Source organism: Meriones unguiculatus, chromosome 10 (assembly GCF_030254825.1).
Source record: "Meriones unguiculatus strain TT.TT164.6M chromosome 10, Bangor_MerUng_6.1, whole genome shotgun sequence".
Classification (NCBI taxonomy): domain Eukaryota; kingdom Metazoa; phylum Chordata; class Mammalia; order Rodentia; family Muridae; genus Meriones; species Meriones unguiculatus.
Genome location: NC_083358.1, coordinates 84269912 through 84280297, shown reverse-complemented (window position 1 = coordinate 84280297; position 10386 = coordinate 84269912). Strand labels below are relative to the sequence as shown.

Genomic DNA, 10386 nt, shown 5'->3' with positions numbered 1-10386 from the left:
CTGGCCTGTGGTCCCTGCCACCTCATCCACTGCAAAATGCTCACTTTCCAGAACAGCACAGCCCTGGCACAAGTGCATGACAGGTCTGCTATTAGGCTCCACCCCTCACTGAACTTACCTATCAGAGAGAAGGATACTACCGCTCACTTAAGAAAGAACAGGAAGTCCAGCCAGCACTGAGGCTTTGCAGCTCAGGCCATTGGATTTTCCTCTTGTCATCTGTGCTCACCAGACAGAGGTCAATGACCAAGTCATCAAGCACAGACATCAGTCTTTCAGAGCAGAAAACAGAGCAGGGAGTTTTATTTCCTGTTGGGTCACATCCTGTTCATGGTGGCAGGAAGGGGGAAGCATAGCCCAACATAGATGGGAAAATAAGACCTTTGGAGGCATTTGCACGAAATGTGTATGTGAACTTTTGGTAGTTCCTAACAATACTGTGAATGAAAGCTCATAAGTCATGGTTTGGGAAGCCCTTAAATTCTTGTCAGATAAAGCTAGCTAAAAGCCACATCTTTATTCGCCTGTGTTCAACCTAACATTATGCAAATCTAAAAAAAAAAAAAGTCTTATTGGTCATCTGAAAATGCATCATAAGCCATGAGTGTTGTCGCTAAGAATAGAGATGCAATGTTGGGAATTTCTTGGTGACAGTCCCTGGGACCATGGGATTACGGACCTTGTTCAGAACTGAGGATGTTGTTGATGAAAAGGGATGTGTGTCAGAAGTCATGGGCATCCCAGAGAACATTGCCCGGGGTACAGCAGGCTTGTGCAGAATTGTGGCCATACCATACTCCCTGCTCATGGCACAACTCATTTTTCCTTGGTTTGGTGGTGATGTAATCTTTTCAAAAGAGCTGCTTCAAGAACAGCAGACATCCCTTGGGGCCTTTGCCTCACCTTCACCACTCTTATCTGCTTTCTCTTCTCTTCTTCATTTTTGTGTTACAGGGGCAGGACGATGGCTCTGGAAGGCTCCCATGCTGCTTCTTAAGGTGTGATGGAAGGGAAAGGTGACTACACTTTCTTGGGACTAGGTGGATAAACAGCAACTTCAGGAAGCTATTTGAGTGGTCCCTCTAGTCCTGGGCTTTCTGGTAACTCAGAAAGTCTGGTGAGTGGTACTCAGGGTTTTGGTTCCTTGCCCCAGGAATCACTCTTTAAGGTTTAAGAACTATGTGCTCAGAAAATCTCATTTAATGGTTTCTTATTTATTTTTATTTATTTACTTTACTTTTTATCCAGCTTCTTTTCACCTCTGTGAAGTATACGTGCTGGAAATGGACCACAGTTGGTGGGAATTTCTCTCCTAGGATCATCCACATTTTATGAGCGTAAAGGAAGCTCACAGCTAGGTAGGCAGCCTAAAGGCTTCATCGGCCATCCAGGGATTTAAGGTTGCAATGACTAGAAAAAGAGATAGACATCTCTGACATCTGAGATTAATATAGCAATGGTTTAAAAATTATAAATCCTTTAATATTACAACAAAGTGGCATTTCAGCTTGTACGAATGAAAAAAAATGCAACTTACGGATAGCTGTCTAAAGAAGAAGTCCTTGGTTAGAGCATTAATTGATGCATGAGTTTAGAATCACTCAGAAATGTTCTCAAGTGCTGCCACATGTCTAAAAAGTCTAGATATCTGGCAGGGTCAGCAGTCAAAACTATGTGCTTCTGTATTTATGCACTGCTACTTCTTTCTTTCTTTCCTTCTTTTGTCTTACTGTTTTCATTCTTTGGGAAGTGTGGGATCTGGAAGATTCCTCAGCTAATCTCCACAGTGCTTGCTGTAGGACACACAATGCATTATACCCTGAGCTTGCACCTCACTTAGTCCTGCTGCCCGGAAACAGGGGGTATCTATCATTGCTCTATAATGCAGAAGAAGGGCTGGAACAGCCAAGGCATGCTTTCTTTGTCTTGCTCTGGGTCACACCTTCAGGAAGTGATACAGCCAGAGCTGACTCAGGTCTTCTCAAACCTGTCCTCTTGTGGCTCAGATTCTCTTGCTTCACTGCCTTCCAACACAGATCCTGGGACAGATATGAGTGAAAAAAGACAGTGTGCTCTAAAGTGGCCTGCGTATCCTTCAGGCAGTGTGGTCTCCGTCTTCCTTTATTCGTAGTCTGGTTCGGAAGCTCCAGTTGATAGTCACTCGTTTCTACAAGCTGGGACAGTCATTACTGGACAGCCTTGGTTACAGAATATAGTTTTATGTAATAGGAAAAGGTCTTTCAGAAACATAATCTGGAGGAAGAGAAACGTCATGAATTTCAGGATGTTTGGGTTCCCCTTAGCCCCCCTCCCCCGCCATGAACTATTTGGTTTCATGTGGGGGAAAAAAACCTGCTTAAGAGGACAAAAATAATTTCCTTTGTAGCTTTACCTCATAAAGCAATAACACATTGTGTTTTTTCATGGAAAGGTCTATTTCTAGAAAGAATGTGGGGCCCTCAGCCTCATGAGTAATAACTATTTGGCAAGATGATGCTTTCCAACAGACGGTCACCCTGAGCCTGTCTTTGGAAGGTTTATGTGTTTTTCCCTCCCATAACTCCCCTCCCATTTACTTATTTATTTATTTATTTAATCTCTTTACAGCCTGATCCCAGCCACCTCCCCCCCCTCCCAGTCCCACCCTCACACCCCTTCCCCTACTCCCCCCTCTCCTTTTATTCAGAGAAGGGGAGGCCGCCAATGGGTACCAACCCACCCAGGCACCTCAAGTCACCATAGGACTAAGCGCATCCTCTCCTACTGGGGCCTGACAAGGCAGTGGCAGGCAACAGAGTCAGACACAGCCCTTACTCCCATGGTTATGGGACCTACACGTTGACCATAATGTTCATAGGCCACATATGTGTAGGGGTCTCGATCCAGCCCGTGCATGCTCTTTGGACTCCGTAGGTCTTCTTGTGGCGTCCTTGACTCCTCTGGCTCCCTCAGTCCTTCCTCCCACGCTTCTACAGCACTCACCAAACTCAGCCTATCGTTTGGCTGTGGGTCTCTGCATCTGTTTCCATCAGCTTCTGGATGAGGCCTCTCAGAAGGCAGTTATTCTATGTTCCTGTCTGCAAACAGAGCAGAGTATCATTACTAGCGTCAGGGGTTGGCTCTCTCCCATGGGGTGGGTCTCAAGTTTTGCTGGTCATTGGTTTGCCATTTTCTCAATCTCTGCTCCATCTTTACCCCTACACTTCTTGTAGGCAGGACAAATTTTGGGTCTAAGGTTTTATGGTTGGTGCCTCACCCCCCTTCCACTGGAAGTTCCACCTGGCTACAGGAGGTGGCCACTTCAGGCTCTTCAACCTCTGCTGTTAGAAGTCTCAGCTAAGGTCACCCCCATAAGCTCCTCGGAGCATATCCTGTCCTAGAGATGTCCCACCCCACCAATTCTTTTTCTCTCTCCTGGTGGTCCCCTAACCCTGCTCTCCGAACACCTGATCTCCACCCCTGTGACCCTCCCCAAGTCCTCTCCCACCCAGGTCCCTCTCTCCATCTATGTCAGACATCTATTTTATTTTCTGTTCTGAGTGAGAGTCAGCATCCTAGCCTGTCGTACTCAAAACCTAATTATTAGAAAACCAAAGAGATAAGTGAACAAGGCTGTGGAAACTTCTTTTATTTTTTAGGTAATGCCTTGGCAATTTAGATGTACCACGCATAGCCGAGAGAGAGAGAGAGAGAGAGAGAGAGAGAGAGAGAGAGAGAGAGAATCACTCCTGGCTTTACAAAAACTAAAACCATAAGAAACTACAGACCCTGCAAGTTCACAGGCCTTCTCCCAGGGAAGGTGACAGACTCTATAGATTGTATGCGGAGTCCATGAAAGGAGATGCTCGGCGGTAAGAAAGGGATGGTCACAGGAAAAAAAGTGTGCCCTATTATTTTTTTCTTGGGCTTCAGTTCACAATTTTTCACTTTTTTTTTAGTTGTGGTACAGGTTCCTGTGAACTCAGGTGTTTAACAGTAAATGCAGCTAGAATTAGTTCCTTCCTCTCTTTCTAGACTAGTCAAATCGATGCCAACACACAAAGATTGACCAAGCTGTAGAACAGTGGGTCTTAACCTTCCTCATGCTGAGACCCTTTGATACAGTTCCTCATGCTGTGCTGACACCCGACCATAACATTGTTGCTACTTCATAACTGTATTTTTGCTACTGTTATGAATCGTAGTGTAAATATCTGATGTGAAGGACATCTGATATGTGACCCTGTGAAAGGGTCATCTAACTCCCAAAGGGTCACGACCCACAGGTTGAGAGTCTCTGGCCTTGGGCGTCATGATTTAGTAGAGTTATAAACATGAGCAAGGATGCTATAGAACTGATTCCTGAGTCAGGAGGATGGCCTCTACCCTGCTTTTACATCATTCCATGGCTCTCTGGGATCTTGTAAATTTTTCCTGGAAGACAATAGTTCAGTCACCCAGAATCTCAGAGAAGTTTTGATCAAATAATTTGTAACTCAATGTCAGAAACTCTCCTTACCAGGGGAAAAAAAACCCTCAAAATTGGAAAAACAAAAACAAAAAACAAAAACAGATTAAACTTAAATATATATCAATAATTATCATTATTCATTATCAATATCAATAGTTATTATTATTGGTATAGGCAAAAATAACACATAGCTTCACACAAGTTATATGTCAGTCTTTACCTCCATTGTGAATAAAGTCACATCTCTGCTGACTCTGAATTTGGCACCCATGCTTTTTGGAGCCACATGTGCTCGGCTATGAATTTTCTTGTACAAACAGAACGAACGTAGTTTGGCTCAGATTTCATCCACCTTATTGGAAGTGCCAATTTAATTGATAACTCAAGTAAGTTGAAATTTCCAGATTTAGAAAGCAGTTGTGGCCATGCCTTCCTTCATTTGTGTTACATATTTATGAACATAAGTGAAAACTCCTTTGAACCACGTATCACTTCCTAATAGGAAGGGGCCATAGTCTGTGCACCTGTGATTCCGCAGCTCTGCCCTGTGTGTGGAAGGAGTACAGAATGGGCTCCCGAGAGGCTTGCTGCTGGCTTCACTTCATTCAGGGCGAGGAGACTCAACTAGAAAGGAGAAGACTTGGTCTGCAAACTCTTCTTGAGAGTACAGTGACCTTGGATCCGAGTGATTGCTGCTACAGGTTTAGAAAAAAGAGAATACTCATGAGAATGGTCTCCGTGCCCTGAGATTTCCTGTCAATGCTGATCGAGTGTCTGAACCAAATGGAATAATCACAAAAGTTTTAAAAACAACAGTTCTAGAGGCAAAGGAGTCGAAGGCACACCACATGGTCTCTGTGCCTACTCAAAGCTGCCTTTGTCTCCGTTCCTGCAATGCTAGGTTTATTCTTCAGAAAGCTAAAGCTGATAGGTCTGGATATAAGCATGTAACACTAAACTCCCAGGCCCCAAAAGATAAGCTCGGTTTTGTTTTTTTTAAAGAACTGATATATTTTTTTTCTGATATAGTTTTTTTTTGAGAATTTTATGCAAGTGCATTTTGATTGTATTTATTTCTCCATTTAATTTAATTTAATTTTTTAATTTAATTTATTTTATTTTTAGTTACACTTTATTTACTTTGTATTCCCCCCTCTAGTTCCCTCCCTCCTCCCCTCCCAACCCCTCCCTTTCTCCCCCTTCTCCACGCATGCCCCTCCCCAAGTCCACTGGTAGGGGAGGGCTTCTTTTTCTTCCTTCTGATCCTAGTCTGTTAGGTCTCATCAGGAGTGGCTGCCTTGTCTTAATTTTATTTTTTAAATTTAATTTGAAATGTTTTAGTTTTATTTTATAGGCATGTGTACCACATACATGCAGTGCCTACAAGGGCCAAAAGAGGGCACCAGATCCCTTGCAGCTGGAGTTTCAGACACTTGTGAACTATCCCACGTGGGTGCTGGGACCAGAACACAGGACCTCTGCAAAATCAGTAACCCACTCTGTAGACCAGGCTGGCTTGAGTTTCCAGAGACCCACCTGCCTCTACCGCCCCAGTGTGGAGATCGAAGGTGTGAGAGTCATCTCTCTAGCCCCATTTGTTCCTTTTTGTTCTTATGACTTAGCAAAAATCCTGATGAGTCCTTTATTGAACATGTGATTTGCAAATATCTTCCCTTAGGTTGTGACTTGTCTTTTAACTTTCTTTCTCAGAGTTTCTTTTAAGATGCATCAAACATAAAAATTACACATGTCAATGGGTGAGTTTTGTATTTGTTTTGATACAGGCACATGTTGTGTAATGTTTAAATCTGATTAACTATATTTATTCCCCCAACCTTTACCATTTCTTCAAAGTGAGTCCTTTCTTTTTTCTGAAATGTATAGCGCATCTTTTTAATTTTCTTAGTGACTACTTTGGAAGACCAAAGCCTGATTTTGATGAAGCCCAATGTTACACTTTGAAATGTATAGGTCATGCCTTTGGTTTCAAACATTGGGCATAGAAAATGTTTACATAACCCAAGGTGGTAATGTCTGTAGTTTTACAATTTAAAATTTTGGTTATGATCTGTCTTGAATTGTATACGGTGTGGGGGAGGGCCTCCTCCTCCTCCTTCTCTTTTATGAATGTCTAATTATTCCATTCATTGAAATTTTGAGGCAGAAAAAGCGTTACTGAACCAAGAGTCGCTCGCATATCACAGTGGTGTCCAGGCGAGCTGACTTGCAATGAAAGCACATCGTGAAGGTCATCAGTCATAACCTGGCTAAGGCTATTAGAACCCACCGTCATTCTCCAAGATCTGTCTGCTCTCTGCATTGGCTCCACGGGCTAGCCAGAGACATGGCAGGGGCCACTACTCCGAGCCCTTCTTCTCTTTCGCCGTGGTTATTACTCTCCGCAGTTCCCTCTAGGGATGCAGTATTGCCTCTTCCTGCAGGGGAATAGCAAGTTCAAGGCTTGCCTGGGCCTTGGCAGAGTGAATTCGGGACCATCCCGGATAACTTAGTGAGACTTTTGTTCATTCTCAAACAAAAGGTTTAAAAGGGACCAAAATGTAGCTCAGGGGTGCAAAGCTTGCCTGGCACGCAGGAGGCTGGAAGTACAGCCCCCCAGTATTGAAACAGAAAAGAGAAACAAAGAGTTCCAACATCAAAAACCACCTTTCTCCTCAAGCTCGACTTTGCAGACCTTCCTGCTACAACCTTTTCTGCCTCACTAAGCCACAGCACTAAATCCGGAATCCCTGCTTAGTGGATCATGGCAACAAATTGGGACTCTTCTAACTTCACCTCATACTCTTTTTAAAATTACCTTTAAAAATTCATTCTTTCGTTTATTACATCCTGACCTGTTTCCCCTCTTTCCTCTCCTACCCAGCCTCCCCCTACTTCCCCCCCATCCCAAATTCTTAATGTCCATCCCCAAATATAGTCCCTAGAATTCTGTCTGTATAGGTTGGAAAAAAAATCATGTATCCTTTTTGGAGTGTAATTACACCTTCATTCGGGTCTCACTTTGTACCTCATGGCTGGGACTTGAACTTAGGAATTTAGGGGCAACGAGGGCCCGGAGGTGGGCTTTGAGGAGAACCAGAAGTGTCTGGTCAGGTGTCCACCCCCGGAAAGGTCATCACGGTTTCCTCAGGCGACACAGTCATGAGCTCTCTGTGTGGGAGCCAGCGGAAGGTCCGCTTTTACTGGCACAGAACGCTCATTTAGTCCCTGTTTGATTTGTCGAGGAGGAAATTCCAGCCCAGTCACTTGAAGGACTCTGCCTTGACCGGGAGTGGTCTGTACCTAGTCATTGAGAGTCTCCGTGAGTTCCGAGTTGTCTGTACGTACCGCCTAAGTTACCCGTTGGCCTAGGCACTGGTAGAAGCTCTCCGTCTTCCCGTCCGGTCTAAGCTTTGGTTCCCGGGATCCTTGGTGAGCATGGAGCCAGTTTCCAGAAGCCCGTTCCTAGCTCACTGCTCCTCAAGCTGCCCTTCCTGCCCACGTCTCTGGTGTCTATCGCTCCGGGCTGACATCTGCTCTCCGTTTTACCAAAGCTCCCACTTGGTTTCTCGGTCGAAAGATGGGGCTGGAGAAAATGCAGGGAGCGCCAGCGCAGTTCAAAGCTTCAGCCCCCGATTACACTGCCCTCGCTGGAATGCCCCTTTCCCAAGTGTGCAAACGCATCTCGAATTTCCCCAGAACCGGGCATTATCCCTTCCTCCGCATCCTCCTTGCCAGCCGCGGAGGTGAAGGCTTATGTATTGGGAGTTCGTAAGCGTTACAGTCTGTGAGTCTCCGCTTCTGGTGCTAAATCTTGTGTGTGACTTGTGGAATGGCTGGCATCCAAAGGAAACAGGGACTTGGTGGTGAAAAGCTGTATGGGCGGCTCGCTGGCTCTGCTTCAGGGGCTGGGCCGCCTCCTCAGCCAAGCTGCCAGGCGACTGTGGGTTTCCTTGAGGCTTTGGGGAAGGCTGGCCTGGGTTTCCAAGGAGAGCTCTTTCCCACCGTCTCCCTTGCCGGGCTCTTACCAATTCTGCCCTTCCCACCAGCGATCAGATCTGTTGGATGACTGAAGGGTACACTCTGGATTGGTGTCCCCACGTCAGAGAGACAGCAGTGAGTCGGAGGGTCCCACACACTCCATCCTCGGCAAGGATCTTCCCAATAGCCAGGCAGCCCCTCTCCTCAGGCTGTTTGCTGAGCCCGGAAGAAGAAAGCGATTCTCGGCAAGCTCCTAGAAAAAGAAGCCCATGGCTGCCGCCCAACCTCACTCCTGTCTTTTCTTTGATATTCTCTCTGCCTGGAACGTCTGGCCTGTTCTCTCCTGTCCTGATGAAACCCTACTTAATCTCGGAAGCTCAATGAAGAGACCATATTTTCTAGGAATCGCTTCACCCTTGTTCCCAAACCCTTGTTCCTATAGCTTTGTGGGCCTGTCTTATCACGCCATATCACCAGAGTGACTTGCTTATCTGCCTAAGTGCAGGAGTTAAAAATCAGGACACAACCCTTTAGCCTTGGCACGTGGGGTGGTGCTTGGCATGTAGGTGCTGCTCTGAACACAGAAATTACAGTGACGGCTTGATATAGTAGTACTAATGGCTTTCCTGTCAGCAGGTGCCAGGCCCTGTGCTGGAAACCCTTGTTTGTGACATCATGGAGTCCCCACCACCCTTTCAGGGGAAATTGCTGGTCTAATCCTAGTTGTGGAGTGGGGTGTATGGAACTTTTATAACCTGCTGAAGTCTCACAGGTGGTAAAGGTAGAGCTAAGCCTGGAACCCTGATCGTACCACATTTAGAAGAACGCCGCTTTAACGGTAAAGCTATAGCAATCTAAGAAAAGCTTTGAGCACACGGCTGAATTACTCTGTTGGCGCACAGGCACCCCAGCCCTTCCCACCGTAGCCCAACATCTCAGGAGGGCTGCTTCATTCTTTGGGCATTGGGTGGTATGGTGGTGATTTGGCCCAGCTTCCTTGCTTATTCATGGTGTCTTTCCTCCCATTTTAAAAGGCAGTAGGGATCAAAAGGTCCTCACGACAGGGAGAAGCTCCTGTCAAGCTTAGAAAAACACCCATCTTAATATCAGGTCAGCATCCTGTCACGGCCACAGTCATGGCTTACCGTTAACCCTAGGGCTGGTGGTATGAACCTGATGAGCACACCAGCTTTCATTTGTCTTGAATCATCTGAGGGCCAAAAGTGGTCTTTCCCCTGCCTTCCTTGTGGAACCGTACAGAATGTGGAGGGATTAGGGTCAGGGAATGTATGATGAACACTGTATGTCTCCTTCTCATTTCCATATTACACATAAGAGAAGGCACCTGCCCCTCTGCGTTGATGCCGTTACAAATGGAATCAAATATCAAAGGATACAGCTGAAGGCATGAAGAAAGTTGACACTCAAATTAATGACCCTTGCCTCTTTCCCCCACTAATTTCCATTTCTGGCTGAACATCTGGCACACAGCAGATGTTCAACTAATATTTATTTGTTGAAATAAATTACATTCATTAACACCTGACATATCTATGGTCTATTTGTGTTTTGAGACAGAGTTTCTCTGTGTAGCCCTGCCTGCCCTGGACTCACTATGTAAAAGAGGCTGGTCTAGAACTCACAGCAATCTGCCTGCCTCTGCCTCCCCGAGCGCTGGGATTACAGCCACCGTGCCTAGCTGCTTCTACGGTCTTTTATGAGCATTTCAAAGGTATTTTCATAGCTGTTGTTTCTGCTGATCCCTGTATTCGTTTTTAAGAAAGATGATCTTAAATAGCAGAAGAATGCATTGACCTACTCAAAATTACCAGCTCCTCAGAAGCAGAGTCAAGGACAGAATCAAGGCTTGTGACTTTGAACCTAGCACTTAAAACAACAGTAAAAGAAGTTTTAAGAGATGTTAAATACCTCAACTTAAAAAAAAATGTGGGTGAATG

At 45.4% G+C, this 10386-nt stretch overlaps 1 long non-coding RNA gene across 2 annotated transcripts; it reads right to left on the bottom strand.

Annotated features, from left to right (window-relative positions):
• Positions 1-301: 301 nt before the first annotated feature.
• On the bottom strand, positions 302-8638 carry LOC132656911 (uncharacterized). Of its 2 annotated transcripts, XR_009594715.1 has the most exons (6): positions 7796-8638; positions 6738-6885; positions 4975-5145; positions 2983-3077; positions 1538-2253; positions 302-1410 (listed from the first exon to the last, which is right to left on the bottom strand). It is a non-coding gene; the product is annotated as an uncharacterized LOC132656911 (long non-coding RNA). The 2 variants fall into 2 exon arrangements; XR_009594714.1 differs by having other exon boundaries at positions 302-2253.
• Between the last annotated feature and the right edge of the window lie 1748 nt (positions 8639-10386).